The sequence below is a fragment of the Acomys minous genome (assembly GCF_964271855.1).
Source record: "Acomys minous genome assembly, chromosome: 3".
Classification (NCBI taxonomy): Eukaryota; Metazoa; Chordata; class Mammalia; order Rodentia; family Muridae; genus Acomys; species Acomys minous.
In genome coordinates this window covers 64551456-64579428 of record NC_140485.1, presented here as the reverse complement: position 1 = coordinate 64579428, position 27973 = coordinate 64551456, and the positions used below count along the sequence as shown (strand labels likewise).

The 27973-nt window shown below is 47.9% G+C and overlaps 1 pseudogene across 1 annotated transcript; it reads right to left on the bottom strand.

Moving 5' to 3' along the window:
• Positions 1 to 7834: 7834 nt before the first annotated feature.
• On the bottom strand, positions 7835 to 8371 carry LOC311595186 (small ribosomal subunit protein eS10-like; annotated as a pseudogene). Its single transcript has one exon. The product of its transcript is annotated as a small ribosomal subunit protein eS10-like (transcript).
• Between the last annotated feature and the right edge of the window lie 19602 nt (positions 8372 to 27973).

Sequence of the window (27973 nt, the reverse complement as noted above, 5' to 3'; positions counted from 1 at the left end):
AGCTGTCACATGGGTAGTGTGAACAGAACTCAAGTCCTCTGTAGGAGCGACAAGTAATCTGAACTGCGTGGCCACCTCTCCAGCCCCTTATTTATTTGTTTGTTGGCAACAAGGTCTTACTATATCCCACTGGTTGGCCTAGAACCTGCCATGTAGACCAGGCTGGCCTTAAACTTGTGGTGATCCTCCTGCGCCTGCCTCCTGAGTGCCACCACTCCTGGCTTTAGCTGATCTTGGGGACTGAGTCTTTTGGTGACCCTTGTGAACCAGCTCCAATGGCGCCCACCCTACAGCATTAGGACCATTACCCCTGCGTCCTCCCGCCCCTGCCCCCAGCCTCACCCTCTCCATTGGAAAGTGGATATGATGTGACACCGAGGGCTGACCCACAGCTGACCTTTTGTGTTCAGAGTTGTGGTGGGCCCCCATTTTATAAATGAGGAAGTGGAGGCCCACAAGGCTGAAGGAACCTGTCCCCAGGGTACCTGGCCAGCTTGTGATAAGGTGGGGGACACTCTCTGAATATTATGGCTCTTCCAGGCAGGAGAGAGGTTCAAAAGTGATGCAAAGACCCAGGGGGTTAGCACATGTCTTTCTCTCTAGTCACAAATACCAGATAGAAGAGAGCCAGATTTACAGACAACATTTAAAGAGCCCCTTTCCCCCTGTCTCCTTGGGTCCTTAAACCATGCCCCTGGTTTAAGGGATTTGAAGATTTGAAGTCTGCTTGGCTGTGACATTCTCACCCTGCCACTGGTCCTTAGTTTGTGCTGCCCACGCTCCCCACGGTCCACACAGGCCACTCCATACCCAGTACAGCCCACAAGGCATGACACTTCTCAGGAAGAGCAATCTAAGTCATTTCACAGACAGTAAAACCAAAGCTCTCACATGCCGGAGACCAAACAACAACCTGGTGAGAGATCGGGGTCAGATTCAACCCTCGGACCCCCAGCCTCTATCTCAGGCCCACCCCAAGCAGTAGAAAGTAGCAGAGCGCCAAGGCTCTGGAGGTGGGTGCGGGGAGGCGGGTACCTGGTGAGCCGCTGGTGGGAGTATCTTGGGTCCTCCGCTGTTTCCAGCAGTTGTTTCTGCTCAGGATCTTGCACCCCTCCAGCTGTTGCTGCCCAGTACCAGACTATCTGCAGAGCCTGGCCCTCTGCCCTTTGCTTCCTGCTGGCTGAATACACACACAAGGCAAACACAAGCTGGGAGGAGCCCTCCCCGCCCCTGCCAGCCCTGTGGAAACGAGCGTCTCTTCCTGGACTCAGGTGCCTTCTCCTCCTAATAAAAAACAGAGCACCTGAATTCTCTTACACTCGTGCCTCCTAGGCACTCTGAGCATCCTGTGTAGTGAGTGCCCTTTGCCCTGTGTGGCTGTGCAGGTGGACCTGGGATGCAGTGCCTCTGTGTGACAACCGTGGGTCAGAGTCAGAGCAGAGATGCTCTGTAAGGATCTGTAGCTTGGTCTTGCCGTTTAACTCGCATTGATTCCAGGGTGCCATCTCTGCCATGACCAGGCCAAGTAGCTAGGAGACACCTTCCCCCACATGACACCTAGTCCCCTAAAAGCTCTGAACACAGGAAAGCAATTACACAGAGAGTGGCTTCTTGCTGTACAAAAACATGTGCTGTTGCTCAGTGTTATTTTCCTCTGCTGACCAGAAGTTTGTTTGTTTGTTTGATTGATTGATTCATTCATTTGTTTGCTTGCAACTGGGTCTCACATAGCCCAGGCTAGCCTTGATCATACTATGGAGTTGAAGGAGTCCTCCTCAAAGCTGGGATTCTAGGCATGTACCTGCAGGTCCAACTTATGTGATTCAAGAGATGGAACTCAATGTGCACACTGGGCAAGCAGCTTTACCAATGGAGTTACATCTCAGGCCAAGGCAGTTAAAGTGTCCAACAAGTTAAAGGATCTTGTAAGGATGTATGTGAAATACGAGATAGCATAAAATCAAGCCAAAGAAGACACACACAAAAAAAGAGGAATCAAAAAAAAAAGTGTGCAAGTGCCAGGTGTGGTGGCCTGTGATCCCAGCACTCGGGAGGCAGAGGCAGAAGCAGAGTTTGAAGCCAGCCTGGTCTACAGAGTGAGTTCCAGAACAGCCAGGGCTACACAAGGCTATCCTGTCCTTAAAAAGAAAGAAAGAAAGAAAGAAAAGTGTGCATGTGCGTGTTATTTATAGACTTGCTGAGACTCACATGACTCTGAGCCTCCTGACATCCAGTGCAAAAGAGAAATGTGTTAAGGGGCACTCCTGGGAAAACATTCGAGAGAACGCAAACCAGTAATTACCGCGGCTTCAGTCAGTAATGCGCTCATCCCAGGTGCTCATCGTGACTATTTGCCGAGCATCAGGCTATATATAGGCCTGGGGGGTGGGGCCTCTCCCCACCCGGGGCTCATTGTGACCGGACACGGAGTCCTAACCTAAGCCGGACTCACAGAACACACACGTCTGGCTGGCAAAGAATAGCTGCAGCAGTTGAGAGCGCGGAAGTCAGCGTCAGAGAGAGTCAAACAAGATTTAAGTAAACTGAATTCCCAACTGCGCTCCGCTCCGCTCTGGACTCCGCCCCTAAAGCTGGCGCGCAAGACCCATTGCAATGTCAGTGCAAGCCCCCAGCTTGGTCCTGCCTCAGACCGTGATTCTTACAGACCAGCTGGGTGATTGTGAAAGCCCTGTGTTCACTTGACACCTGACTTCGTATTCCTGATTCCTGATTCACCATAAAGGGCAGACGGTGGTCAAGCCTCCAAGTGCGAGGTTCTACCCACAGCTAAGAGCTGACTGACACTTCACCCTCAAAGTAGCCTCCGCGTCTGCTTATCCCCCTTCTCCTTGCAATTCACTTATGTTTGTTCACACTGGAGTAGGATTTTGGCTGAAGACACTCACTGAGACGAGGCGCTCGGGAAGTGCCAGCGGGCTGCAAACTTGCAGTCAATGCTCACTGCTGAAGTCTGCAGCCCTACTGTGTGCTGCACCGCTGTGCTACCAGTTTCCTGTCACTACAGTGAAATGCTCGAGGCGGGCTGCTTATAGAGAGAAGAGGTCCAGTTTGGATCATGATTGATGGTTCCAGTCCGTGATCAGCTGGGCCCAGAGCTTGATCAACGTGTCGCAGTGGGAAGGAGTGGCAGAGCAGAGCAGCTCACCTCCTGGGCACAGGAAGTGAAGAGCAAGAGGAAGACACAGGGGGTCCCATAATCCCCCTTGCAGATGGGTTCCTGCAAAGTAAAAAACAAAATAACAACAACAACAACAACAACAACAACAACAACAACAAACCAGTAAGGCTCCATCTCAAGGCCAGAGAACCTCCAATAACACCAGCAGGGAGGGGGGTGGGGTGGGGTGGGGACAAGCCTGTACTGTGTACCTTTCCAGGGGACCCTTATCCAAACCATAGCAACAGGCTGTGGAGTTCCCAGGGCAAAGAGAAAACAGTGCAGGCTCATTCTAAAAGCATCAAAAAGTACTGTGGAAGGAAGGAAAACAGGATTTTCCCTTCCTTCTACATTCTCCTATTCCACCATTCATGAGTTATACTGGTTGCTCAAGTCATTGCAATTAAAATTTTAAACCATTAGTGTGGATTTCACCTTCTCTTTTACATTGCGCAGAGCTGTCTTGAAAGTCAAGGAACTCTGGTGTGGAAGGCCAGAAGCCACACAACTGCTTTCCCAGCAATGTGTGTGTGTGTGTGTGTGTGTGTGTGTGTGTGTGTGTGTGTGTGTGTGTGTGTGTGTAAATGATGGGCTGGAGATATGCCTCGGTGGTTAAGAGCATTTGTTGCTCTTACAGAAGACGGAGGTTGAGTTCCGAGCACCCACATGGCCACTCACAACCACCTGGAACTCCAGTTCCAGTGGATTCTGCTCCCTCCTGTGGCCTCTGTGGGTACTGCACACACTTGGTGCACACAGCCATGCAGGCAAAACACATATACACGAAATAAATAAATCTTTAAAAGCTGAGTCGTGCTTCCTAGGACTAGCATAGGGACCATGCTCCCTTCATATTGGGACACATGTTCTGGCCTTGAATTACTGAGACAAGAATGGGGGAAGGAAAAGAAGCTTTAGGTCACTTCTTTCTCTCTGAGCTATTATTAAATGGGCCTACAGGCTGACAGAGCAGGCTTAGGCATGTGTGTATGTGTGTGTGTGTGTGTGTGTGTGTGTGTGTGTGTGTGTGTGTGTGTGTATCACTGTGCATGTGTGTTTGTGTATATGCAGACACATTGCCCCATGTGTATGCATGTACACAGAGACCAGAAGTCAACCTTAGCTTCTGTTTCTTAAAAGCTTTCCTCTTCTCCCTTTGAGAGTCTCTCTGAGCCTGAAATTCCCTGATTAGGGTAGACCAGGTGACTCAAGAGCTCCAGGGCTCCTCCTGTCTCCACCTCTACAGCACTGGGGTTACAAGTGTGTAGCACCATGCTTGGCATTTTCATATGAGTTCTGGGGATTGAATTTACTCTACTGATTGAATTTTTTCTCCAGTTGATATTTGCAGTTCTTACAACGTGCCCCCCCCCCCGGACTTGGCATCATGCCGACTTGCACAGCAAGCAGACTAAAACTCAGATCACATATACTGGGTTATAGATGCAACTTGCAGCTTTTGTGCCAGGCTTGTCTAACACCCCTACACGGACAGTGGCACCCTGAGTGTATGTGTGAAAGGGCAGTAAGAACAGCAGTTGTGCACACACCCCATGTAACAAATACCCTTCATTCACCATGTCTGGAGAGTCACTACTGCCTGTGTAACTCCAGCTCCTGGGGATCTGGCACCCTCTTCATCTTCCTGAGACCCCTGCACTCAGGTACACACACACACACACACACACACACACACACACACACACACACACACATACCCGCAACACACATATATAATTAAAAATACAATAAATAGTTTAAAAGCAAGAGGAATTTCAAGGTGCTAAGGAGGTGGCTCAGCCATGCGAGAGGTGAGGTCTGGAGTTCATGTCCCCATGACATGTGAAAGAGGTGGGTGTGGTCGGCCACCTGCAAACCTAGTATGTGGGAGGCAGAGGCAAGGTGTCCCCAGAGCAACCCGGGAGTCAGACTAGCCTGAAACAGTGAGCTCTGGGTCCACACGAGAGACCATGCCTCAAGGTATAAAAGTGGAGACACCCAGTGCCAACCTTGCACCTTGTCTTAAATATCATGTTTAATAAAACACCATGACTAAAAGCAACTTTGGGAGGAAAGGGTTTATTCAGCTTACACTTCCACACTGCTGTCCATCACTGACGGAAGTCAGGACAGGAACTCAAGCAGGGCAGGAACCTGGAGGCAGGAGCTGATGCAGAGGCCATGGAGGAGTGCTGCTTACTGGCTTGCTTCCCCATGGCTTGCTCAGCCTGCTTTCTTATAGAGCCCAGGACCACCAGCCCAGGGATGACACCACCTACAATGGGCCGCACCTTCCCCCATCAATTGCTAATTAAGAAAATGGCTTACAGGCTTGCCTGCAGCCCAATCTTACAGAGGCACTTTCTCCTTTTAGGTCCTTACTTCTCATATGACTATAGCGTGTGTCAAGTTGACATAAAGTTAATTGGCACAGATATTCATATGCATGTGCAGCTATGCATGTGTATCCACAGACATGTGAATACTCAAATATACATTCACACACACACACACACACACACACACACACACACACACACACACACACACTACCTACATGAATATATGCAGAAAAGGGGGGGATTTCAAGGTTGTGACCATAGAACATTAAGCGGAGCGGAATGCCATGGGTGGAGATAGTATCGAGCTGCTGGATCAGAGACTTCCTGGTGAAGGCTTGGCCTCCCAGTGGGGACACTCTGGGCACTGAGCAGAGCCACTCTGCATACGGACTTGAGGTTCTCACTGGCACACTCCCTGACATGATTCACCTCCTAATCCTCTCTCCCTAGGGTCTCCACCCCCTCTTCCAATATTGACTGACCCACAGAATTGTCAACTTCTGTCTCTGGAATCTGGGCAGAGCTGGTTGCAGACTAGTTGCTGGGAATCCGACATATCCTAGTGAGACAGGGTCTCTCACTAGCCTGAGCTTACCAAGTGGGCTAGGCTGCCTGCCTGCCAGCAAGCCTCCTCCTCATTGGTCGGAATCTTACCATGCTGGGGTCACAAGTGTGCGCTATACTGTGCCGCAGGTGTTGTGTTGTGTTTTGTTTTTTTAAACATAATTTCTGGAGCTCAAACTCAGGTCTTAGTGCTTGCAAAAACAACACTTTACTGAAGGAGCTGTCTCTCCAGCCCCTCTCCTATATAGCTTTAAGGATCTGAGCTGGAGTGGGCATAAATCATTACGTTACGGCCATGCGTACTTAACCGGCTGGTGGCAGGCAGTCTCCTGCCTGCGTGAGTTGGCTAGTCTGCTCCAGCTGAGACAGTAGACTTGTCTTCTTGTCCCACTTGTCGCTTGGTGGTTCCCCTACTGTATCTCATGCTCTGGGGAGCTGGGAATGGAGGCTCAGAGAAGACCCAAGTGGTCCTCAGTTCAACCAGTGGTCTGGCATTGGCTTCAGAGCTCTCACGAGACGCAGGGCTCACTCTCACGTGCCCACCTGGCATCTGGAGTTAACTCATGTGACAAAAACTCTAGTTCTATGGGCTGAGCGAGTATGTGACCGTGGGAGGTTGTTGCCCCCTCGGTGCTTTGGTTATCACATGCTTAAGTATTGATGCTTCATTACCTATATACAGTACTATGTATTGAGAGGCACCCACTGCAGAGTCCCTGTGAGCACTAAAGGGATAATTCACAGGAAATGATTAACAAAGTTAAATTATCATGACCATGAAGGGACTAGTACTGAGGTTTCTCCTACACATAATCTGTCTTTAGAAGTGTCATTTTTTTTTTAGAAGCTGAAGGTCCAGTACACATTTGTAAATATATAATATGTTCACACCTGAATAAACAAAGCCCCACAAATAGTAAAGAAAAAAAAAGGTAGAAGATTCACCTTCTGAAAGCCATGCATGGACCACACTGGCTTCTGAGCATTCAGATCGGCAGGGTGACAGACAGCAAACATGATGCAGAGGCCATGGAGGTCGTGGGGGAGGGTTGTGGGGGAGGGTCCTAGAGGAGGGTGACCCAGGAAAGAAGATACCAACTAATTCCCTGTTATCTTCCCATCTGGCTCTAAGACATGATTTTTGGAGATTTAGGGCGAAACAGGGCTGTATACACACTGTGGCACGGCCATGCCATCTCTGGGAAGACAAGTCAGAAAGCTGCTCTCACGGTTCTCCTTTGAGACAGCAACACTACATAACCCAGGTTCAGTTCTAAAGCTACTGCCTTCCTATTTCAGTCTCCTGAGTGCTGCAATTACAGGTGTAAACCGCCACATCCGGTCAGAAGACGGCTTTGGTTTAGACATCTCTGTAGATAATTTAAATGGAGTAAGAAATCTATTACTAAGAGCCTCTAATGATTTCCCACATCAAATGAATTGTTGGGTGATTTTTTTAAAAAAGATTTTACTTATTTATGTTATGTATGCAGTTCTTTATCTGCATGTACACCTGTACACCAGAAGAGGGCATCAGATCTCATTATAGACGATTGTGAGCCTCCATGTGGTTGCTGGGAATTGAATGCAGGACCTTTGGAAGAACAGTCAGTGCTCTTAACCGCTGAGCTGTCTCTCCAGCCCGCATCAAGGATTCTTTCTTTCTTCCTTCTTTCTTCTTTCTTTTTCTTCTTCTTCTTCTTCTTCTTCTCCTCTTCCTCCTTCTCCTTCTCCTCCTCCTCCTCTTCCCTCTTCAAGTTTATTCACTACCACACATTCTCTGACTCCACTGTGATAGCTGACCACATCCACGACCGAAGCCGCCTCTAAACTGGAATTCCGTTGCTGAGCCAGGCCCAGCCTCGGCTTTCTTGTCAGCACCAGGAGGCACAGCGCTCCTTCTGTAGGTGTCTCTGTCTGCCTCCCCTCTTGTGAATCTTGCAGGTCGCTCACCCTCTGGACCTTTGGGCAGAGGCCTGCCATTCTCGGGACGACTGCAGTGCAGGGTGGCGGGCACGATCTCAGGAGGTAGGTGGAGGTAATCTCGGAGATACTGGATGCCCTTGTTAGCAAGGTACCAATAGACATGTCTCCAGGCAAACTGCTCCTTCAGGCAGCCTTGAGACTTGAGAGACTGCATGGCCTTCATTACGTGAAGGTTGGGCACATTCTTGTCTGCCAGATCCGGGTGTTTGGGCATGTGGACATGTTTCTTGGCAACCATCACTCCTTACTTAAAAAAAAGGAGTTCACAGATGGCATTCCAGTTCTTCTTGGGCGTCAACATCGTGGCGGCTGCAGGGTTCGAAGCAGAGGCTGGAAAGGCATGCTCAGTGCGGCATCTCTCACAGGAAGTATTCTTAAGAGTAATTTATAACTTTCCATTTTTCCATAATTGTTTTCTTTTCTTAAAAAAAGGTTTTATCATGTTTTTGAAAGTCTCAAAGAATTAGTTAAAATATTATACTAAAAAAGCAAACAAAACAAAAAAACACCAGGAAACAGTAACTATTAGAAAGAGTCAATAGAAAAAAAAACAATATTGTATTTGTGTGTGTGTGTATATGTGTGTGTGTGTGTGTGTGTGTGTGTGTGTGTGTGTGTGTGTATGGCACACGTGTGCAATGCCCACAGTGGCTAGACAAGGACACGTGGCCCCTGGAGCTAGGCTTACTGGCCATGAGAGCCACACACTAAACTGTGGCCCTCCAACAAGCATGACATACTCTCAACTGCTAAGTCATTTCACCAGCCCCGTGTTTTCTCAATAAGTAAAATAAAATAAATCAAATGAGACATGATCACTCTCAGTTTTGGCATAACTGTTCCATATGTCTTCCTCGGCTGCACGCTGAGGAATCCTTAACCAAAGCAGCTGCCGCAGCAGCAGAAGCCAGAGAAGGCTCCACTCTCTTTTACCAGGACAGGCTCCCCAAAACCTAAAATCATACTTTTTTTTTTTGCCTTTTCAAAATTTGTAAAACAACTAGTTTTCTTGGAAGACTATTGGGAAAAATAGTTATATTTCATACTAATGTTCTTTTCTTTTCTTTTCTTTCTTTTTTTTTATTTTAAAGATTTATTTATTTACTATGTATAGTGTATGTTATTCTGCCTACATGTGCAGCTGCAGGCCAGAAGAGGGCAGCAGATCTCATTATAGATGGTTATGAGCCACCATGTGGTTGCTCAGGACCTCTGGAAGAACACAGCCAGTGCTTTTAACCTCTGAGCCATCTCTCCAGCCCACTGATGTCATTTTCACTCACATTGAATGGGTGTGTTATACTTTTAAAGAACTTATGAATGTTTAAAACTTGTTAGTTCTGATTTCCAATGTGGCAAATGTAGGAAGATCTCATGTAAATAACATGAAAACTCCTTTCAGTCCTCGGTTGCTTCTGATGGTGTCAAGGTGTGAATCTGTACTGTCCTCACGGGTCATGTTCTGAACATGTTGTCCCCTGCAGGCAGCAATACTTTGGAAGTGGAGGAAGTGGGTGACTAGGGGCTAGCCCTTGAAGGTAGCAGCCACTCCGAGTTTAGTCCTGTGTCCTCAGATTCCTGTATGCTGCTATGATGTGAGATGCCCACCCCTGCCTCCTCCCACCTCCCCCATGGGTTACCACGCCCCCTCCTCCTCTTCTGTGTTGTCTCTGTCTTCATGTGAAAAGGCAGCTAATGCAGCCCCAGGGGGCACAATTTTTAAATTAATTTTTCCGTAATTCTAGAAGAAGTAAATTTTCATGATAAAACACACAGGAAGCGTTTTATAATGAAAATGTAAATGTAAAATTTTCATGATAAAGCCGAGGGTGTAGCTCAGTGGCAGAAAGGATTCAACATGCCCTGGTTCAAAACCCCATTGTGACTCAGAAAATGGGGAGAAAAGCGTGCAAAGGAAAATGGAAAAACAACAACAACAACAACAACAACAACAACAACAAAAATCTATGAGTCTGTCTCGTGAAGACCTTCTTTGATACTTGCCCCATTCTATCTATCTATCTATATCTATATCTATATCTATATCTATATCTATATCTATATATTACACACAGACCACTTATTCCAAAACACTGCCTCGCTTTTGTTTGGGGACAAGGTCTTCTCCGTCATGACCACTCCATTTTTGTAAAGCTCCCCGTTTCGGGTTAAACGGTGACTATGGATGAAACTAAAGTAATTTGGGGGCTGGAACTAAAGCAACTCGCTTTTCTAGATTCTTCGTTCCCTGCTCACTGAGCACCCCCACACACCCTTCACCGCCCCCACACCCCCATCTCCCCCACCCAGGAATGGCTGGCCAGGAGAGGTGGCTATGAATAATCACTGTGCATTCTTTAACTGGCTCCTTGGCTACCCGCTGGCAAGAAGCAGCCACAGAAGAGAACTTCTCAATCTCTCTCCCCTCGTCTTCCCTAGACTCCCAGCTGTAAGCAGGCGTAGGCTCTGGTTCTCACACCAGAGACACCTCAGGAAGGTTTTCCTCTCAAACGAACCACATGGCATGTCGAGGCGTGGCTCGTTTGTCTGTCTGTCTGTCTGTCTTCTTGTCAGCCTTACACTTGGTGGCCCCACAGGGAGTCGGGAGTTCCTCTTCCCAAGGGAGCTCCCTTCGCCTCCTGTCTCCTTTCCCTCACCAACTGCCTGGTTCCTTAGATCCCTTCTCCTCTCCTTCAGTGACTCCCTGCTTTGGAACTCTTCTCCCTGACTAACTAACTATCTGCCGCCCTGACTTCATAGACACAGACGCCCTCAGGCAGAGTTTTCCCTGGTGGAGGTGATCCTCTCCCTCCCAGTGGGCTCCTAGTAAATGGATCCTTGCATTTGGGTACTTCAGAAGGAGCAAGCCAGTAAGCAGCATTCCTTCATGGTTTCTGTTTCCTATTCCTGTCTTGAGCTCCTGCCCAGCTCCTGTCAGTGACAGACAACATGCTGTATGATGAAATAAAACCTCTCTTCCCCAAGTTGCTTTTGGTCTAGGTGTTTGTTACAGGAGCACAAAGCAGAGTAGAACAGTCTTGTTATGTTAAAAACAAACCTAATTAAGAGATACAGCTACAACATAAAGTGAGTGCCCATGGATATAACCATTCCTATCTCATTTAAGATGTGCTGTGTGTGGGTGTGAGTGTGTACACGAATATAAACATGTTTACGATGGTATAATTTTTAAATTACATAACCTACTTACACATAGCTCTCTTTTAGAACGCATTTAAAGTGATTGCTTTGCTCCTCCTGTGTTTACGATTCTAGGATTCTTGGGATACAGCACACATGTTTTGTGTTTAAAATGTCATTATTAAGTTTTAATTTAAGATATACGTATTTCAGGATCTTACAAACAAAATTAGGTATAAAAAGGCCATTCACATTAAGAAAGGCATACAGGAGTTATAATGAAAATAAAACCTCAGCTCCTAGGATACTCCCTCCCCTGCCAGCTGCTCTCTGACTCTTCCATTTACCCCTCTGCCGGTCGCAGCTGAGGTCACAGCCACCTGCACCTTCCCACCCGTTTCTCTTCACATCCTGCCAGGGTGGCCGTGACCCCTCCAGGCTGGGCCTTACTGTTGGGAGTCTGATGTTCTCTTCTCTTTTCCTGACTTTCCACTCTACTCGTTTCTTTCTGGGCTTCGGCCCTTGAATGAATTTTTGTCTCTCTTCCATTTTTTCCAGGACCCGTGTACACAGGGACAAAATCCCCGATACTGAGTTGACTGTCCCTAGTGGGTTTGCGTCTGAGCCCACTGTTGAGTCTCAGCTGTGTTCTTCTAGCCTGTCCATCATTTCCAAAGGGGAAACTGGGGCTCGCAAAAACATTTGTCTGCTCTCCGCCTCGCTTGGACTCACGAGACTTACCTGACGAAGATTCCCTCTCCGGTGGGCACCGTTCCATCTTGCCCTCCCAAGAATTTACGCTATCCTTGACCTATCCGTGATCTTAAACTAACCTCTAGGATAAAGTTCTCTGTTGTAATCTCTTCTGACATAAGACCCTTGATAAATTAAATCAGAGTCCAGACACCCTGCACGCCTCATGGCCCACGCATTCTTTCATGGGCTCCTGCCCACGGCAGCTTGTCTGACCCGTGACCGGAAGCAAAGGGGCGGGTACATAAGGATCACAAGGTTTCCGGTGGAAGCTCTTGTTTCTTTAAGGACTGTGGATCTGAAACGCCTTGATTGGACAAGCAATGGGCTCTCGACACCCAGTTTCCTTCTTCTTCTAGCATTGGAGCTCTTTGCTTTCAGGATGTGGCCTGCGGGAGAGTGATTGTCCAAAGCGAGGATTAGTAACTAGGGGAACTTACATGAAATCGGAACAAAACAGGAGAGGTTGACAATGTCCTCACAAATCCGAGAATTTGCTGCCTTCTTAAGGGGCACTACTGTTCAAGGTGCCCCTGGTCCGTCTTCTCAAGGTAAATTCGAAAGCATCAAAGCAGTTTCTTCTTCTTCTTCTTCTTCTTCTTCTTCTTCTTCTTCTTCTCCTCCTCCTCCTCCTCCTCCTTCTTCTCCTTCTTCTTTTCTTTTTTGTCTTTTTGTTTTGTTTTGTTTTGTTTTTCAAGACAGGGTTTCTCTATGTAGCTTTGGCTGTCCTGGACTCGCTTTGTAGACCAGGCTGGCCTTAAACTCCCAGAGATCAGCCTGCCTCTGCCTCCCAAGTGCTGGGACTAAAGGCGTGTGCCCCGACACCTCGCTTCAAAGCAATTTCTTACCCCTTGTTTTTATCAAAAGTTTGAAAAGGGAGGAGAAAGTGTTTGTAGGGGAAATACCTTACGTATTTCACATTTCTACTTAATCTAATACAATAACTATACAGTTTGGAATACATATATACATAAATACACACACATAAAGATGCAAAGAATGTTAATGTTTGGAACAATAATCATGATTTCTTTTTACCCAATGCTTAGATATTCTGGTGATTTTAAAGCGAGCTTTAGAATGTGCTGAGGTAACCAGGCCTTTAGAGCCCTTGAGTCTATGTGGGGGTATTAATCAGGGACCCTGTGCCACCTTCCTGATTTCCATGTCTGAGTGCATGCATGCCTCTGTGTGAGTGTGCACATGTGTGTGGAAGCCAGCAGTCAACCTCAGGCATCATCCTCAGGATGCTGCTCACTTGGTTTTTTGAATCAGGAGGATGCTGTCCACTTGGTTTTCTGAAACAGGAGAATGCTGTCCACTTGGTTTCTGAGTCAGGAGGATGCTGTCCATTTGGTTTCTGAGTCAGGAGGATGCTGTCCACTTGGTTTCTGAATCAGGAGGATGCTGTCCACTTGGTTTCTGAATCAGGAGGATGCTGTCCACTTGGTTTTCTGAGTCAGGAGGATGCTGTCCACTTGGTTTCTGAGTCAGGAGGATGCTGTCCACTTGGTTTTCTGAATCAGGAGGATGCTGTCCACTTGGTTTTTTGAATCAGGAGGATGCTGTCCACTTGGTTTTCTGAAACAGGAGAATGCTGTCTACTTGGTTTCTGAGTCAGGAGGATGCTGTCCACTTGGTTTCTGAGTCAGGAGGATGCTGTCCACTTGGTTTTCTGAATCAGGAGGATGCTGTCCACTTGGTTTTGAAGCAGGCTCTCTCGTTGGGCTGGAGCTTGCTGATTAGGCGAGCTTGGGTGGAGAGTTAGCACAGGGATCCGTCTATCTCTGCCACCCTCAGCTGAGATGAAAAGGACTCTGTCCCTCACATCCCGTGAGCCCCTGGGATCAAACTCAGGCCCTCAGGCTTGTATGCAGGTGTTTGACTGAGGGAGCCATCTACTGGGCCTTATCTTTCCGATTCCTATGGTCATCTGAGCCAGCAGGGTACCTGTGTACCTCCATGGTGTGCTTTGGAGAGAGTTCCAAACTGAAAATTTTGAGTGACGGGTCTTTCCCTCCCTTCAGAAGATGACTTCAGCTCTTCGCCACATCGGGGTCATTTTTATCTTTCCAGAGCTATGGGTGAGCACATGAGACAACGTCCCGAAGAGCAGTGGAGGGCTGCTCAGAACACCAAAGAAGCAGAAACCAAGGAAACACACGAGAGGTCTCCGTAGCTGGATGCAGGTGTTGACTATGCAGCTGCGTCTGTGTTTTTTTCCTCATACTCTTATCCCTAAACTTGATTTATCCAGTCTCCGTCCTGTCCCTCACCTTTCCTGTGAAGTGGCACAATTCACCTAGGGAATTTAAAGAGGAAATCATCAGGACCAGCGAGATGGGTCTGCAGGTGAAGGGTGTCTCCTTGGTGGGGGAAACAAATACCTGTTTCCCACCCAGAAGCTTAGGAGTGGAGTTGTTAATGACACAGTGGCCTCTGCCATCTGTAAAGCCGGACCACATCCAAATCCCCTTAACGTTTGTCCTAGACTCTCCCTCCCTAGACCTTTAGCTTTGGCTCCCAGTTAATAGAACTCGTCCTGAGGGGAGAGGCCACAGGTATTTTATAGCCTGTTGACCGCTGTGCTGTCTCGGTGAGAGACCGCGCCAGATCCTAGGCCTGTAAGCTGTGGAACCCGTCTTCGTGGTAGCATGAACTTTGCAAAGGAGTTCCTGTGTAGCCTTATCTGCACCTGGAACTGCAATGATTGTTGCCTGGAAACCTCTTCCCAAATGTGTTTTAAATACGCTTCCAATAAACCACTTGGTGTCAAACTCTCTAAGAGTTTGATCCAGCCTGGCTGACTAAGTCCAGCTGAATGGAGTTTTTTATTCTTGTTTCCCTGGCAGCCATGATGATTACAGGGGCCTCCCCACAACTTAAGATGAACACGTAAAACCTTCTTGGCCGCTATTGGCAAGTATCTTTCATGGTTTGCGGAACCTGTTGCGAGTTATCACTGTTACCTGGATTGAAAAATGCTTTGGTCATCATTTGGTTATTATACCTACTAGCTACCATAGCCATGTTTTACCAGTTGAACTACTACACAACTTAATTTTGTTGCCACCTGATAAAATTCTTAGCAGTAATTATTTATACAATTTTAAGACAATTTTTAAGATGTACTTATTTTATGTGTATGAGTTTTTAGCCTGTATGCCTATGTGCAGTTCCCAAGGAAGCCAGAAGAGGGCGCCAGATCCCTTGGAAGTGGAGTTACAGATTCTTGTGAACCATCACGTAGATGCTGGGAACTGAACCCAGGTCCTCTAGAAGAGCAGCCAGTGCTCTTAACCACTGAGCAATCTGTCCAGCCTCTATATTACTATTTTAAAATATTTTACTCCTCATCTTTAAGTAAAAGCCAAGGTTTATAGAAGTAAAGAAACTGTGTTTCCTCAACTAGTACCTGACAGAGCTAAAAATTCAAACCCAGATCTGATGGCTCGAGGGGCCATGACTCCTTCAGACAAATTACCATGCTCTGATCTTGCTTCTAGACCTGAGCTTCCATAGGGACTTCTCAGCACTCAAGTATCGCTCGCTCCCTAGAAAGAGGTATGGGTCAAGGGTCAAGATGCTTAGATTGAATCCCAAGTGGGTCCTGCACCTGGCTGCATTCTGAAGCGAGGATACAGTTTATTCCCCAGCCATGGATTTTTAAAATTGCATGGGCCAATTATAGCTGGGGAAGTGCAGGTTTCTTCAGGGCCCAGACTGGCGAGGCTCTTGTCACTGTTCATCACTGATCTCATAGAAACGTCCATCCAACCAACCATTCATCTGCCCGCCTACCTGATATTATTCAGCTATCAGCCTGTTCTTCTACCCACCCGTCAAGCCACACACTCATGCATGCGTGCACACACCCATCCCTTTAGCCTTCCTTAAGCACTCATCATGTGCCTGGCAGCTAAGCTTCCAATGGAGAGAAAGTGGCAAAGAGCACCGTTTCTGTCTGCCTCACAAGGGAGCACTGTCTAGAGAGGCATGTGTAGAACTAGGAATGTTTAAAGACTAGTAAACCAAGGGGGAAACTGAGGCTGAGAGGAGATTCTCTACCCAGCCTATGGTTGAAACAAACGCTTTATAAACTGAGAATCAAGTTTCAGAAACACTGGTTGGCATTGGTTGGGGGAAACACACAGGGAGGGAGGGATGGAGAGGCCGTGTCTATTATACAGAGCATCTGTGCAGATGGTATTTCTAGTGGTCCAGTGTTGGACAGAGGCCTCCCGCGTTGGGTCCCGAGGGGACTGAGTCAATCCTTGGTCAATCCTCCTGGGTGTTAAGACTCTTGGGATCAAGCAGTTGGATTTTCATTTGTGTTTGCATTCTGATGTTGGCTGGGCCTGCGTCAATATTGGCCAAGTTTGTCTGGCACCAGGATCCGATGCAGAGTCGCCCTCAGAGTAATTAACCTTTGGTGCTCTGCCCATGGAGGCCCAGCGAGCAGCCGGCGGGGGTGTGGGGGTGTGGGGGATGGGGGGTGTGCGTGGGGGTGGATCAAAGGGGCTTTCTTGCAGCTCATTTCTCCAGTTCTGAGTTGCATGGTTGCTCTGTCCACAGAGGGAGCAGAGCTTTTAGCAGAAGTCTGAGGTTAGACCAGGTCAGGGTTTGGTTTACGAATCTTCTTGGTGTCCCCAAGGAGGCTATTATCGACTATGAGATGTTTTTACAGTGCGGCTGGCAGCTGAGAGCCAGGATCTAGTTAGTCTGCTTTTGTAAACTCACAGGGTGACAGCACGGTGACACTTCATTCCCATTAACAACGGTGTGGGCAGTTCTGTCCTGTCACCCTTAAAACACTGTGACCCTGATATCAATACGAGCAAAACTGGGCTTGGATTGGAAAGGCTGTGCCACCTCGGAACATTACTTAACATCTCTGTTCCTGAATACTCTCTCTGCTTGTATCTTTAGGCAATGCTAACTGTAGCAATATTGGACATTTTCATGCAGTGTATACAACTAGTATTTGAAGTGTCCAGAACAGCTGTGGGCTTTTATTTTTATTTTTTATTTTTGTAAAGCAAAAGGGATAGAAATGTTTGTGAAACACTCGCACAAAATAGGGAATACGTTCAGGGAAGTGGTTAAGAGAGACTGTGTGAGCCGGGCGTGGTGGTGCACGCCTTTAATCCCAGCACTCGGGAGGCAGAGGCAGGCGGATCGCTGGGAGTTCTAGGCCAGCCTGGTCTACAAAGCGAGTCCAGGACAGACAAGGCTAACACAGAGAAACCCTGTCTTGAAACATCCCGCCCCCCCCCCCCAAAGAGAGGGAAAGAGCGGGGGCGTGGGGGACTGTGTTTGAGCCAGGCAGACACACGAGACATTCTTTTCTGCTTCCTTTTAGCTGGGTACCCTCGGATGAGTTAATACTATCTGTGATACTCACTCTCTGCTAAAGGTGTGTGTGTTGGGGCAGGTGTCAGAGCATGGGACAGAGGAGATGCTCAGGCTGTGAAGTGTTGGCTGTATAAGCACGAAGACCCGGGTTTGAATCCCCAGCATCCAGATAAAGAGCCAGTAGGATGCTGTGTGCCTGTGAAAGAGCCAGTAAGATGCTGCGTGCATGTGACGCTATCCAGATAAAGAGCCAGTAGGATGCTGCATGCCTGTGAAAGAGCCAGTAGGATGCTGCGTGCATGTGACGCTATCCAGATAAAGAGCCAGTAGGATGCTGCGTGCCTGTGACGCTATCCAGATAAAGAGCCAGTAGGATGCTGTGTGCCTGTGACGCTATCCAGATAAAGAGCCAGTAGGATGCTGCGTGCCTGTGACGCTATCCAGATAAAGAGCCAGTAGGATGCTGCGTGCATGTGACGCTATCCAGATAAAGAGCCAGTAGGATGCTGCGTGCCTGTGACGCTATCCAGATAAAGAGCCAGTAGGATGCTGCGTGCCTGTGACGCTATCCAGATAAAGAGCCAGTAGGATGCTGCGTGCCTGTGACGCTATCCAGATAAAGAGCCAGTGGGATGCTGTGTGCCTGTGATGCTATCCAGATAAAGAGCCAGTAGGATGCTGCGTGCATGTGACGCTATCCAGATAAAGAGCCAGTAGGATGCTGCGTGCATGTGACGCTATCCAGATAAAGAGCCAGTAGGATGCTGCGTGCCTGTGACGCTATCCAGATAAAGAGCCAGTAGGATGCTGTGTGCCTGTGACGCTATCCAGATAAAGAGCCAGTAGGATGCTGCGTGCCTGTGACGCTATCCAGATAAAGAGCCAGTAGGATGCTGTGTGCCTGTGACGCTATCCAGATAAAGAGCCAGTAGGATGCTGCGTGCCTGTAATGCTAGCCACAGGGGAAGGGAGCACAAACAAGTGGATCCTTGAGGCTCACAGCTAGTCAGTCCAGCATGGCAACAGGCTCCAGGTTCAGTGAGAAAAAGTGCCTCAAAAAATAAGACACACACACACAAACACACACATACCACATCTACATGCACAGATCCACATGAATGCATATCCACATGAACACTGCATGCACACATACACCACGCACATAAGACAATAAGGGCTCCCCACGCCTTACTCCTTCCAGGGTTGTTGGGAGTGGAGGTGAGGTAACCCGTGTCCTCTCCTGGCATTGTTTGCTCGAGATTATTCTTCTTCAATTTACACTCCAGCTGAGCTGGAGAAAATAAAACATCTTATTACCCGGACTTGGAGAGATGGCTCACCAGGTTAGCGCGCTTGTTGCTCTTACAGAGGGCCTGGATTTGGCTCCCAGCAGCCTCATGGGAGCTCAGCTCTATTAGTAATGGCATTTTTAGTGGATCTAGTGCCCTCTTCAGGTCTCCATGGGCACTGGACTTACATGTAGGCAAACACTCATGCCCATAAAATAAAATAAATCGCTGGGCAGTGGTGGTGTACACCTTTAATCCCAGCACTTGGGAGGCAGAGATGGGTGGATTGCTGTGAGTTCAAGGCTAGCCTGGTCTATGAAAGGGAGTCTAGGACAACCAGGACTGTTACACAGAGAACCCCTGTCTCAAAAAACCTAAAAATAAATAAATAAATAAATAAATAAATAAATAAATCTATAAAAAGGAATTCTAGGGCTGGAGAAATGGCTCAGAGGTGAAGAGCACTAGCTGGTCTTCCAGAGGTCCTGAGTTCAATTCCCGCAACCACATGGTGGCTCTTGACCATCTATAATAAGAGCTGGTGCCCTCTTCTGGAGTGCAGGCAGAATACTGTGTAAGTAATAAATAAATAAATCTTAAAAAAAAAAAATAATACTATAACCAGATGCACGAGAGAAAAGGGAGCCTCTGGACCCTGGCATTCCCTGCTTCCTGAAAAAATTCTTGAATGTCCATTGAGTTATGGGGCCACTCAGGGGAAAGGGCCTTCAGTGAATGCTGGTGACATACCTGTGATACACCTGGTGACACACCTGCTGACACACCTGTGACACTTGCTTCAATTGATCAGTGTGGGACGCTGGTGCATGGTGTGCCCAAGGTGACACAAATGAAAAGGAACAAAGACAGTAATTTAGATTCTTTTTTAAAATTTTATTTTTGAGAATTTCATGCTTGTACATGATGAAATATGAGCACTTTTACCCCTATCTCCCTAACTCACCCCACATCTTCTCCAACATGCTCCACTCTCAACTTCATGCCATGTCTTTTCTTTTTGATATCACAGTAAATACAGTTAGTGTTTCCCGTTTGTGAATGAGAAACCAGCCAGTCTCTACATCTTAAAAAAAAAATTCTCCCTTTCTCAGTAGTGATCGATTTCCCCATAGCTCCTGGAGAGTATCTGTCCCTGCTGTCCCAGGATCCTGGCTGACTTGAGATCGTGCAGGTCACCACAGCTGTTGGAAGTTCACCAGTGTGATAGCCATGTTGTGTCTGGACAATTACATTTCTCAGCACCCACCCCCCCTGTAGCCTCCAGCTTTTACACTCCCCCCACTCCCCTGAAGGATCCTAAGCCCTGGTGACACCTGGTGACACTGGAGTTGACCAATATGTCCATTCTGGAGCTGAACACTCTGTGTCTTAAAAAAAAAAAAAAAAGAATTTATTTATTGTTTTGTATACAGTGTTCTGCCTGCATGTACACCTGTAGGCCAGAAGAGGGCATCAGATCACATTGCAGATGGTTGTGAACCATCATGTAGTTTCTGGGAATTGAACTCAGGACCTTTGGAAGAGCAGGCAGAGCTCTTAACCACTGAGCCATGTCTGTCCAGCAACAACATTGTGTGTCTTACTCAATACTTTGAGTCTCTATGCTGGCTATGGTCCACTCTCTGACCAAGCTTGAGACTATCCCAGGGCTTACGAGTATAAACCTAAATTTTTAGAAGGCATTTTTTGGCAGCGCATCCTTTAGCAAGATGACATTAACAGGTTCTGCCCTAGGCTTATGGCCTCCCCAGCCACAGGCTTTCAGTCAGGAATCAGGCATGGCAATCCCTCCTGTGCAGTAGACCTCAAATTCAACCAGCGAGTGCTTAGTTATCCCGTAACAGCCATGTTGCTGTTATACCAGTGACCACATCTGTCTGCACACTCAGTAATGCAGCGTGGGTAAGATTATGGGCAACTCTCCTCCCCAGCCACCTGCACTGGGAAAGCAGGGCAGCACTGAGGAAGCCTCCCAGTGGGTTTGACATCTGTGTCGAGGACAGTATGTGGACCTCTGTGGACGCCTGGTCCTCCCTGTTGCCCTCATCCCCAAGCACAGATCTGAGCTGAACACTAGCTCTGCTGCCTGCTGGCTGGTGATGGATCATGGGTCATGCTGGCCACCATCATAGCCAGTCTGAGGGTCTTCCTGAAGGCAGGCCAAGTGCAGCAGGGCCTGGCCCACAGTAGGTGCTTTATCAGTGTGTGCAGGCCCACTTTACTTTTTTTTTTTTTTAACCACTCATGGGATCCAGCTCGGTGTGTTTTTCAACATCCCTCCTCTAGACTTCCAAAAAAAAAAAAAAAAGATGTTTGTCAAACTTGAGGATTCTTGGCCCCGTAAGTCCTCCACAAAGACCTATTTATGGCTGCCCGTTTCCAGGGAACTTTGTGTTTGTCTTGTCTGAGCTACAGTGTACCAACTTTCGAGAGGGCCTGGCCTGTGGAAACAGCTGTTCAGGTACAGGTGTGGTAGGGAGTTTTGCAAATAACAGCACGCCCTCACCACCAACCTGTTTCCTGAAAGGTGGCTTTGGATCTCTGACACCTACCACTAAAAGGAATGCATCTCAGTTTGCTCCACCCACCCTGTTCCCCACTACCATTCATAACTATGAGTTAGCCAAGAGAGCCATGGAGCCATCCATGGGAAGGGTCAAAAGGAAACGGGTGACATGACCAATATGCAGCCGATTCAAGGAAGGGAGGTCTCCAGAGAGACTCATGGCAAGGTGTGTGCGCAGCAGGGAAGGATTGTGTAGGAGCTCGTGGGTAACAGCCATGTCCCCAGGATAGAGGGCAGACTGGAGCCGGTGGCTTTAAACCTGATCTATTGAAACCTGGTCTCAACACGGTAGCACAGGCTGGACCGCCTCTCATGATACAGCTTGGGCTTGATTTGAAATCTAAGTTTTGTTTTTTTGTTTTGTTTTTTTTTTTTAGCCTCCGGAGTTCTAGAACCACAGCCCTGAGCTACTGTGCCCAGCACACGAGCAGTAACATTGTTGAAGAATGTTTCAAGTGGAGGTTCTGTCTCTCACTCCCGGCTCTGCTTTCTTGGCTGATATCTACCTCAGCCAAAGCAAGTAGGAGCCTGGGGGCAGGGAAGCGCACTACTGGGCTCATCTGGGTGGCCACAGGAGGCCAGGCCTGGAAGAAGGTGGAAAGAGAAGCCAGCTGGACAAACTAGAGCAAGAGAGTCGAGGCCAATGAGCTGGCTGGGTTACATGGCCCCAGAGGTGCCGGTCCTGCTATCAGTCCTCTGGCCGATCAATTCTCCTGCCTAACCCGCAGCTCCACTCTCTGCCAGAACTGAGGAAATCCTCACGCTGCCCTGTAATCCAAGAAACAAGGTGTTTGTGAGGAAGTCAGTTACAAAGGCCCAGAGAAGCTAAATAGCTCTTGTTACTCACCCTCCTTCTCGAACCACTGGGCTCACATTTCTTCTACACGAGCCTTGTAAATAAATCTTTTGTTTGGGCACAGTGGCCTGTTTAAAAAAAAAAAAAAACTGCCCAGGTGATCCCGGCAGCTGGCGAATCCGAGGTCTGTGCTTCTTTGTTCTCGTCTGCTGAATTTTCTGTGTCCTAGGATGAGGTTGGTTTTTCTGACTTGCTTACACCGAAAGCACTTGCCAGCAGCCGGTAAAATAAATCCCAGAGAGCCTAATACACTACTACAAGATTGAAACGAAATTGATATATCAATTAACTTCCCTGAGGGCAGGGACAAAAAAAAAAAATCAACAGAGGACCAGAACCCAAGGTTGTCTTCTGAGCTCTACAGATATGCTGTGGTGTGCGTGTGCCCACACTCATATGTGTGCGTGCTCACATACACACACACACACACACACACACACACACACACGCTGTTAAGGGAGATATGGAAACGTATGTCTGTAACACCAACGCTTGGGAGACTGAGGCAAAGGGACTGTGTGTTTGAGACCAGCCTGAGCTCCGCGTTGAGACCCTATCTAAAAAGAAACTGAACCATAAGCGTCGCCGTCAGATTCACTGTGACACTAAACGATAGGGAAATTGTAGCACTCTGGGGATTCTGTTTGTAGTCCACAGCTGTCAATCATGCATAGTTCCCGTGTCCCCCCACTTAGGGCTATTGGCACCTGAGCCAGACCTTGAACATCCTGAGGGTTTTCCAGGACGGGAGAAACTGTTTTCAGGGTGACCGCTTAAACTGAGTGGAGAACCCCAAGTTTCACTAATCTTCTGGGAACTTTCCCATCTCTTTCCTTTCATCCCAAGATTTACTCCTCTTCCCCTTTTGTGCCTCAGGGTACTTGGGACAAACTTTCCTTTGTCCCTTTAGTTTTTTCAATGGTGGGACACACCCCTGGCTTCCTACCACGTCTGCTCTGTGCCCACATCCCCAGAGGCAACTGAGAGAGCCCGGTGAGTAGCTTTCTGTCCGCTCTAGTCTCTTGGAGCTTCCTTCACTTCCTCATCTGTGTTTGAGGCTGCTCTTTCCGCTAGACAGACAGCATGCCCATGGCCTTCCGAACACATTGCACACATCTTACCTCCCACATTACCCAGAAGCCTTTGCTTCATTCAAAGCCACCAAGAAAGGCTGTGCGTTCTTTCGAAGTTTTGTAGCATATTCTGGGAGACACCCCCTTTGAGCACTGTTCAAGGCGTTCAAATTAGAAAGAGTCTGTTTGGGGGCTAAGCTTGTTGAGGGCCATAATTGCATAAGCAAATCACCAGAGACAGAAAAGTATGGAATGTTTATAGGGGGCTGGAGAGTTAGTTCAATGGTTAGGAGAGTTTACTGCTTTTTTTAGAAGACCCAAGTTTAGTGCCCTGCCACCCACATCAGTGTCTCCCTGTGACTCCAGTGGACCTGATGTCTTCCGTTGGCCACCATGTGCGGCTTCAGTCACTTGCACAGACACATAAATAGGAAATGAAAGTAAATCTTCACAAAAATGTATTTCTGGATCAAGATAGACTGCACTTTGAGCTTTGTTCACTTCTTGTTTTTTAATTACTTACGTCTTTTCTTTGGCAAATTTATGCATTTTTAGGGAATTCTTTTGGCTCCAAGAAGCAAAATGACAGAACACCGTGGTTTAAACATTTTGGTTTTGTTTTGTTTTTCGAGACAGCATTTCTCTCTGTAGCCTTGGTTGTCCTGGACTTGCTGGACTCGCTTTGTAGACCAGGTTGTCCTCGAACTCACAGAGATCTGCCGGCCTTTGCCTCCCTAGTGCTGGGATTAAAGGCGTGCACCACCACGCCAGGCTACATTGGTGGTTCAAATTTAAACCCACTTATTTATTGCTTAACAAGTTCATAGACTAGCAGCCCAGGGTGATGCAGAGGCTTGCTCACACTGAAAAGGGAAACGTATCCTTCCATCTCTCCATGGAGCTATATTCTGAGCACAGGCTTTTGCTTCCAGCCCTGCCATATCCCAAGGTGGCCACTGACACAAAGGTCATACCAACACTGGAAAGGGATGGATGGCAAAGAAGGGTGTCTCTCCCACATGGCCCATCTGGATATGAGCAGGGAATTATTCCTAGAAACCCTAGCCAGATTGTTTTCTCGTTTCTGTCCTATGTGAGCCAATGAAGCTAACTGCTCACCTCAGACAGCCTGCTCGCTGGCAGCTGCAGTGCCTCGGCATGCCACTGCCTGCCAGAGATGGCTTGAAGCAAGCTCCACCCTCCCTTCTGGCAGATGCATTGCTGTCTGGAAAAATAAGCAGGGGTCCGCCTGCAAAGAGGTAGAGGAGGGGCATGCGTGTGCCGCCCCAAGTTCTTACCTCAGTGAAGACATGTGTTGAGATATTTGGTTTTAATGTCAGAATTATTATAGATTAACGCGCCGTCAAGAAGGCTACCACGTTCTCTGTGTCCAGAGTCTGCATGTCCCTGGATAAGATTTTACATCACAAGGACCAAAGAGGACTTTCTGGATATCCTAAGGACAACAGGCTGCTTTTCGTGAAAGGCAGAGGTGCCTTTTGAGTTAGTGGCTCGCAATGCCTGCCGCATGGAGCAGCGGAGCAGCGAGCAGTCCTCCCATGGACTAAGGGTCTGGCCAGCCGTATTCTTGTCTCCAGGGGCTTTCTGTGTGTGTCCAAGGCCAGGAATCTCTGGGAGAATGGGCCGTATCAGCTCTTCCTTCTTCGTCGGCTGGTTCCGGGACCGGATTGCAGAACAGGCTAGCTAATCTGCTGGGGGCGGGTGTTACCCAAGATTAGATCATTGGCAAGAACAGGACGCGGGGTGTGTTATTAAAGCAAGCGCGGTAGAAACCAGTCTTGGCTCACAGGTACAGAACCCCATGGTGTAACAAGCCAGAGAGAAAAACAGGAAGTGCCATTTCTAGATATGACCCGGGCGGACCCCTTAGACTTTCACTTCTCATCTTTCCAGGGAGGAGGGAACAACGCCCGCCCTCGTTGAGGAGGTTTGTGGCTTGAACTTGAGCTGGCTTTAAGTAGCTCCTGCTTTCTGTTGGCGTGCAATTACTTGAACTTCCTGGGGTCACGAAGTCTGCCTTGAAATCAAGGCTTGCCTTCTCCTATCTGTGGCATTAAAAGCCCGAAGAACATATCCAAACTAGATTTCCTTTCTTGAACGGATGGGGGAACTTACGAATTCTAAACAGTTTCTCGACATGAACAATGGATTCCCGGAGCCACGTGACTGCCCTTGACGAATGGTGGAGAGAGGATGGCCCGGAGGGGAGTTCACCCCTTAGGAAGCCCCATTAGGAGGCCGCGTTCTGTTTAACCCTTCACCTGGAAGGAAATAATTTACTTCCCAGGACTCACTACCCATTCAGTTCAAAAGTCTCAGCCTGATTTCTAGGCATAGAGCTGTAACCCTATAGTTTTGAGCTTGGCAAAGAAATAGGACAGAAAATTCGCGTATAAAAGCATCTTTTAGGGCTAACCATCCTGGAAGATTGGGTTAAGTAAAAAATTATTTAGAAGGGAAATTTTAAAGTAGCTTTTTTTTTAATAGATTGAACAGTACGGTGATTTATAGCAGGGTCTGTGGGCGAATTCCTTGAGCCTAGATTCCCCAGTGGAAGTAGGGAGCAGCAGGATCCATGTCTCAAACATCCCTGCAGAAATACCTGGTGCATTACAGGTATTAAGTGTCAGCTAATTCGGTTTATTTGTTCATACATTCATTTATTCTGTGTGTGTGTGTGTGTGTGTGTGTGTGTGTGTGTGTGTGTGTGTGTGTGTGTAGGAGGTGGGCGCCCACGCTACCATGATGCAGGATGGGGAAGCTAAGGACAATTTGTGGGAATCGTCCTCTCCCTCCACCATGTGGGGTCCTGGCCTCAAACTCAGGTTTGGAGGCAACCGCCTTTACCCACTCACTGGAAGAACAAGCTGATTAAAAAACAAAAATAAAAAAACCTACCCAGTAAGATCCTCAGGGAACAGAACGAACAGCCTGCCCTCTATGCCCAGGCATTTATTTACCATTCTTAAACATGATCCAGATGCTATCTGTACTTCCTGACATTGTCAGCAGGTGGCACCATTGGATCACATTTTTAGATGGCCTGGGGCTGGAGCATTCTACCCTGAGGTTAATGAACAACAAATCCCTCCGGACTGTGTCTGTACTTAGAAACAGTCAGAGGAAATGTTCTGGCCACTGCCCTGGTTCTAAGATGTCAGCATCCCAACTTCACACTTAAGATATAATCCCAATAGTTTAAATTCCTGACAGTCGAATGTTCTCTCACTCTCACAAGTGGTTGAGTGTCCTAATGGGCAAGCCTGTGTCTTGTTAGTACACTTAAGGAAGGTGGGATAAGCCAGCAGGTCGATCTCTGTGAGTTCGAGGCCAGCCTGGTCTACAAAGTGAGTCCAGAACAGTCAAGGCTGCACAGAGAAACTCTGTCTTGAAAAACAAAACAAGAAGAAGAAGGAGGAGGAGGAGGAAAGAAAAAGAAAGAAAGAAAGGTGGGATAATAGTTACCGCCTGGCTTGAAATCAGAGAATTCAAATCTCTTGATGCCTTCAATGTATTAGCAAGCTTTCCTCTGTCTACACTGAGTTGTTGACTTACCTACCTCACAGCACCTATAGTCCCAGCGCTGTGAGCTAGGAAGGGGAGACAGGAGGTCTGGACTGGGCAACAACTTCCAGGCCAATGGGAGACCACTTGTCAAATAAAAGGTAGAGGCTACCCAAGGACCAATGCATGAGGTTTTTGGCTAACCTGGACATGCTCACCTGTACCCCTGTACCCTTCTGTACACCCCCAAATATTCCCCCTCCTACACAAGCCAAAGCGTGGGCCAAGATGACCTCACCCCAAGCCTTGTACAAATTGCTAGGCTCCAAGGGCCTTAGTTTAAGGTTACCTGTGATAAAGGAGTGGCAGGTCAGGCCACGTGAGGGTAGATGTGTATGTTCCAGGTCTAGACACTTGTCCAGCACGTGGCTTGTCACCGTCCGCCTACCTCACCCCACTGCTCTCAGGTCAGCCCTCAGCCCCTCCTCCTGTGCCAGCATCCTCCTCTCCAGACAGTTGTCAGGTGTGAGGTAGGACTCAGCTTAAGCCTTTCCAGGCTGGAAGCTTTGGTGTCCTTGGCTTTTCTTCCTCTCTCTGGGTCCCCAGTGGCCCCTCATTCATAGGGACTAACTATAATGGAGGTGTGCTTCTGGACAGACTGCATAGCGCTAATCCCAAGACATGCTCCTCAAATCAAAGAAAGATATGTCCACCCTCCCTGTATGCCCATTGGAACCTTGAACTTGCTATGAATAAAAGAAGAAGAAGGAGAAGGAGAAGGAGAAGGAGAAGGAGAAGAAGAAGAAGAAGAAGAAGAAGAAGAAGAAGAAGAAGAAGAAGAAGAAGAAGAAAAAGAAGAAGAAGAAGAAGAAAGAAAGAAAAAAGAGGAGTGTTTGAGGTGCCACTAGACTCCCCCCATCCCGCCTGTCTCGAGAAGGAGTCTGCTCCAGTGCAGATGAAAGCATTGCTATATATCGGGAGGACTTTGTATGCCATGCTCCATCTCATGGAATCCTCAAACTGTCACCCCCTTCCCAGCAAAAAGGACAAGGACTGAGAGACTGAGCCTCTGGCTGCTCAGCAAAGAGGATGTAGACACGGAACTCCATGGCCTGGTCTGGGGAGGCCATCTTGATGGGTGACCTCTACCCAGAGGCTCAAGTGAAGCGATGTGCGGGAGGCAGCTACCAGGCAAAGGCAGCATGGAGCACAAGGAACTGGAGTGAGCTTGTGTGGCCAGGGCTGGGAAGACCACACTGGTCCACGGAGTAGGTTGAGGAGAAGAAGATGCAGGGTAAAGGTGATGGGGTCAATGAGCAGGTTC